This window comes from Amphiprion ocellaris, chromosome 8, assembly GCF_022539595.1.
Source record: "Amphiprion ocellaris isolate individual 3 ecotype Okinawa chromosome 8, ASM2253959v1, whole genome shotgun sequence".
Taxonomy (NCBI): domain Eukaryota; kingdom Metazoa; phylum Chordata; class Actinopteri; family Pomacentridae; genus Amphiprion; species Amphiprion ocellaris.
Window position 1 is genome coordinate 9,932,365 of NC_072773.1, and position 6,134 is coordinate 9,938,498.

Genomic DNA, 6,134 nt, shown 5'->3' on the forward strand with positions numbered 1-6,134 from the left:
CATACGGATATAATGGAGGCATTCCATATTACGTGTTGATTGGCAATAACAACAGCGCTGCCATTGCAAATATAGTTATTTAAAATGTAAATGATTGTATGGAATATAGATTTTCTTAGTTGTAAAGTAAATGTTTGAAAGACTCAAATATGTACTTTCATTTTTAAAGGCTTACTGAAGATTTGAGCAAATATTACTTCAACAGGAGAAATATGTCTTTGATGGTGACTATTTTCAACACAAGATTATTCCACATTTGGTGCTCTCGTGATTATTTCTGACATACAGTGTGTTCATGTTCTGAGATTATGCCCGTCTCATAGTTAACATGTGGAGGGGCTAAGGTCACAATGTTGAATTCATTGGCACATGTTACATGTAATTAAATGTTTCTACCACATGAATTCTATAGGCATCTATAGCTCTGTGGTGCTTTAATAACTCTTGCTTTGGTGGTTCTCAATTGGTTTATAATCAGTTTCAATGATGAGAGCCACACAAGCCACATCGACGCTGCTTCAGTGGTTTTTCAAGAATACTTCTGGTGTAACAATCTTGCCGTTTTGTAGAATTTCTTTGGCATGAGAATGGTCAAAGTGAACATGAACAGAAAATAACATCCAACAGCAGCTATAGTCCAGTCATACTGCTGGAAGCCCAACATGAGCTTTTGTCTGCATACACAGTGATGGCGTGTGATTCAGCCAGACATGCCTGGCATACCGGCTGTGTCTTTTTCTGCATGACGGGATATTTTGTCATCCTGCAGTCTGGATCCTCATTCTGTTCTGCCTTGGAATGATGGAGTCTCGCTGCAGTCCAGATTGACATGACTCACAGCCCAGCAGGCAGCTTCTTCCCTGACCAGTTTGTCTGCTGCAGTGTCATCTTCCAGTGACTAACACCACTGAGAGAGAATTCATGGTCAGACAAAATCAAAGCACTGCTCTCCTCATGGGATGCACGGTGGTTCGGTGGTTAGCACTGTTGCCTCACAGCTAGGTTCGCATCCCGGCCTGGGCCTGGAGTCTTTCTGTGAGGAGTTTGCATGTCCTCCCTGCATGGGTTTCCTCCCACAGCACAACAGGGTTATCCCAGTTGAATATTTAAAAAACATATTACTATTAGTTTGATGATCTGGAACATTTACGTGAGAAATTAGAGTGTATAATTTTTCACAGTGCTGCACCTTGGACAGATCTTAAGTTCATCACAGAGCTAACACAAACAACCAAGCACACTTGCACTTACACTTACACACAATTTAGAGTCACCCAATGACTATAGACTGTCTATAGACTGGAGCAAAAAGTAGGAGCAAGTTCATTAACTCATAACTGCTTGCTTCACTTGGAGTGAGATAATCATCTGTTCATGTCACATAATACAATACCTTCAGTTCTAAAGATGTTGACTATTTGCAAATTAATGAATATATAGGTGACAGAAATTATTTAACACCCCAAACCCTGAATATTCAATGTATTGGCCATAGTCATCTTGGGAAATTATTGATTCTGATACAGCCCTATACAATTTATATTAAATATAAATTGTTTAGGGCTGTGTTTATATAAAAATATAAATTGTTTAGGGCATATACACGTCATAATGTCTAATTTAGGTTTCATGGGGTGTAACAGTCCAAACGTAGGCTTATGTTAACTGGTGATTCTACATTTGCCATCTATGCCTGTGTATGTGAGCATGTGTGGTTATCAGTCTTTCCATGTTAGCCCTGTGATGGGCTGGCTACCTGTAAAGGGTGTACCCTGCCTTCCCCCCAAGCCAGCCCCCTCACACCTCTTCACTGGAACCAGAACAGTCATGCAAGTCTCAAACACATATGCAGCCAGCTTGACTGGAGAAGGGTGCTAATGTGTATATGTAGTGCAAAGCGTCACTACTCCCACCTGTCAAAGTGTGCACCAAGACAGCACCTTTCACACAAATAAATTAAATCTTTGAATGTAGTATTCAGTTCTACTTAATCAATCCACTGGATGTCACCATGCTGCATATTAGAGACTGGCAGGGAGAGGCTTCTGGAATGTGATGGCCAGTTTGTATTAACTGATGATGAAAAGTGCCAAAAGCTATGGCAACACTGCTGGCTAATGGTTAAATGTACCGTGGGGCACTGTATACTGAGGGTGTGAAGTAGAAGCCTGAGTCTCCTCAACCATTATCCAACCAATTTATGCATATGTCTTTTCTTGTGCCTTTCTTGGGTTATAAATTAGCAGTTAACATGATCTGTTGCGCTTTATGTTGGCAGTATTGATAATAAATTTACAATGTACTTCTCAGATGGGATTGGTAACTAACCATAATTTTACCTGTCAGTTAAAGATTGGTTATGACAAAATCCTAACCAATTAGAAATTAGCTACTGTAACCTCTAAACATTAGACAACAAATGCATGGCAATGGTAAAGGCGAAATGGCAATTAAGTCTCATCCACATGCTAATTCCAGATCATAGTTCACTCCTTAAAATGCTGTCAATCTTACTTGGTGTGTCATGTTCTGCTGACCCATTCATTGCAATTCATCTCGAGGGGAATACAGATATCTTTACCAGATTTCATGCTTAGCTATTCAATAGTTTAAGACATTTCAATAAAAATGAAAAAGGACAGGCTGGGGGTTATGCAAAATGAAAAGTGAAAGGATCACCAAAATCCTTAGAATACCATAGAACTGCCCCAATATTTTGGCCAACTCGTGCACTGCTTTTTGAGGCATTTCACTAGGGAATTTAACAGTTTGATTTGCTGGTTCTGCAAGGGGAAAAGTGATGGGACCCCTACAGTCGTTAGGATTCATCTTCTGGTGAAAAATGTCTACATAACATTTTATGGGAATTTATTTGATAGTTGTTGTGATATTTGATTATGGACCAACTGGCCACTTGCCAAACTTGTCAGCAGTCTTACTAAAATGCATTAATGTACTATATTTACTTGTTTGATTTGTATTAAGTATGTAATTCTATCCACTTCTCCTTAAAACAGAATAAATTGTATGTTTTGTGAATCAGGAGTTTACATTTCAAAGACTGTCACTGTAGATGTATTTTTAGATGTAAAAGAGCTATTTGTGTCTTAAACTGATTTCGCCATAAACAGTCAATTTTCAACTTTGAACAACTCAATATTCCTTTGTACTTTTGACACTTAAATGAAAGTTTGTTTTCTTGATCGGTAAGTCTGGCCTAAAACGTTCACTCCTGTTCCCAGGTAATTCCCTCAACAATGTTAACTTCCTCATGGATCTACATCCTCTTAACACTGATCAATGATCTTAGATGACTACTGTCAAAAGTAATTTGCTACAGACAGAGTGAGGAGGGGTAATGACTGTTGTATCGTTGCAGAGGAAAAGCACAAGCCAAGAGACTTAATACAGATCCATTGAAAACAAAGGCTTAGGGACACAAATGAAAATCGTGTCATATTGACTAGTTATCCAACATGCTGACATTCCAATGGATTCTTTTACAGTTGTTGATTGTTAATCAATGATTCTTCTCCCTTGATCACTCACAACTCACTCTCTCACTTCCAGTCACACTTCATTATCAGAGGAGAGACAGTTACTGCTTCATCAGTCAACATGAGGGGATGTGCTCATGCAGTGTACTACACTGATACTGTAGATGCAAATTGTTGGCATGGTGTTGTGTCTAGGGTAGCTGATTATTGTAAAATTTCATTTTAAATGTGCATTTGAATATTGACTAAGTCTAACATCATAGTTCAGTTAGCATTGAAAATCACTGAGGGAATGTAAATATATGTACTCTTCTTCTGCAGCTGTTAAACTATACTCACTACTCTCCTGCTTTGACTTTTTGTTTTTAACTGAAATATTAATTTGATACTCCGGTTAATTCCTGTTGTTTATTAAGCTATCATCAACCAAACATATTCAATTACTATCATGGATTATATTATTGTAATTTGATCTGAGTTTAAAATCACAGACCTAAACATTGCTGCAGGTTACATATACCCACCATGCCATTTGCACTCCCCACTCCCAACTACAGCTTTCCCCAGCAGGACAATGTGTGCTGCCACAGAGCAAAAACGACTAAGGAAGGGCTGAAGAGCATGGCAAAATGCTTAATGCATTGACCTAGCTTTTGAAGTCCCCAGGTCCCAGTCTAACTGATCAGAAGAGGTGCTGTAACAATCAGTGTCCATGGATGCCCCACACAGCAACCTGTGGGACATAAAGGATTTGCTGCCAACATTCTGTTGCCAAATACCAGAAGACACCCCCAGAGATCACACATCTTTGACCCGAGGGATCAGAGGTCTGAGGTCTGTTTTGGCACCTCAAGGGGGACCACCACACAACCCTACCTTTGTTCAGTTAAAAAGACAAAGTGGGACATCTGACATGGCTCTAGGTGTACTGCTGGAATTAGTGCAATGGAAATGTGTTTTACTGAAATTCATCATACTGAAATATTGAAAGATAACAACAGAGAGTAATGATTTTCACTTCATTGTGCCAGTCACTGGCACAATGAAGTGAAAATCCTCTTTGTTCAGTTGCTATAATGACATCGCCTTTAGGAGGTCTGTATGTAATACAAAAGTAGCACAGTCAGAGAGCAAGTTGATTAAACAGCAGTTTGTACTTTGAGTTATTATTTATCATGATCTACTTATCCAACCCACACTTCCCCATCTATATTTCTTGCCATATCTGTTACAAATGATGCTCAAAACAACCAGTATTTTTCTTAAAGATTCTATTGACTGATGTGTTGGCTTTCTGTCCACTCTGTGACATCTGTTGTACTTAGAAAGCCAAGTGTAAAAGTCTGATGTTTGAGGTTTTCACAACATGAGTAGAGGGTGGGTGTTTACAGTGTGTGTGTGTGTGCTGTGAAAGTAAGCGTATGCCAAGCAGTCTGTCAGTGCGCAAGCTCTTGGGTGTGTGTGCAATGTAATTCACGCCTGCTGCTGATGAAACTGTTGGCGGTCGAGGTTTCACATCATCCCTGGTGTGTCTCCCAGTCTCACAACTGCTGTTTGATGTCAGCTGTTCACCTACCACAATAAGCATGTGCTTTCATCCACGTATATAGCTGCTTGTCTGTATTAGCATCTCTTTGTTACAACCCTCCCACCTGTTAAATGTATGTATCTTAAACTTCTGTTATGAGTCTGGAAGCTCAACCTGAACTATCTTCTCAAAGTTGACAAAGGTCCTCTGGGGTTACATAAAGAACCATACAAGTGTAATACTCAACTGGCCAATTAATAAAAGTGCCCCTTTAACCTCTTAAGACCCAAACTTCAGTTGGGCTGCATTTTAGATTCCTTCTAGTTATTTGGGATAAGCAGTAACCAATAAACATAATAACTGGATAATATCTAATATCTGATTATTATATTTATTAGATTTTATTTTGTTATTGTATTGTATTTATATTGTTATTATTATTGTTGTTGTTGTTTTTATTATAATTGTTGTTATTATTTTTATTATTATCGTTATTATGAACAATACGCTCTTTTTGAAAAAAAAGAAAAGATGTCCACATATGTGGACACCAGGTCCCAGGAGGTTAAAGTGAATTTAAGGCTTGAATTAAGGCATAGTTTGTGTGATTCAATGATTGAGGGCTATCTTTTTTGGTATCACCCCCTAACAGTATTTCAGGTTTTACAACAGCTGTGGCTCAGGTGGTAGAGCGGGTTGCATTGGTGTTTCAGTCCCCCACCTCTTCACATGTCAAAGTGTCCTTTGGCAAGACACTGAACTCACAGTTGCTACCGATGACCTTGCCTTGCATGGCAGCTCTGTCGCCATCGGTGAATGAATGAACAGGTGAATGTGAAACACACTGCATATGGATCAACAGAAAACAACTTCCTAATGGGCTTATTTCCTAAAACGTCCATGCCTGGTTTGTGTACATCTTGTTGAGGCAGGACAAAGATGTATATATTTCTCACATTTTGTTATTAACAAGTCTTCATGAAAGTTTGCAGATTGAAGGACTCACAGAAAGGGCCCATAATAGCATCAAGAAAGTGCACATCAGAGCCCTCCTCCACCTGACAATTTGATGGCGGGATAGCCTAGTGTCCTCATGCATTCAGCGGGCA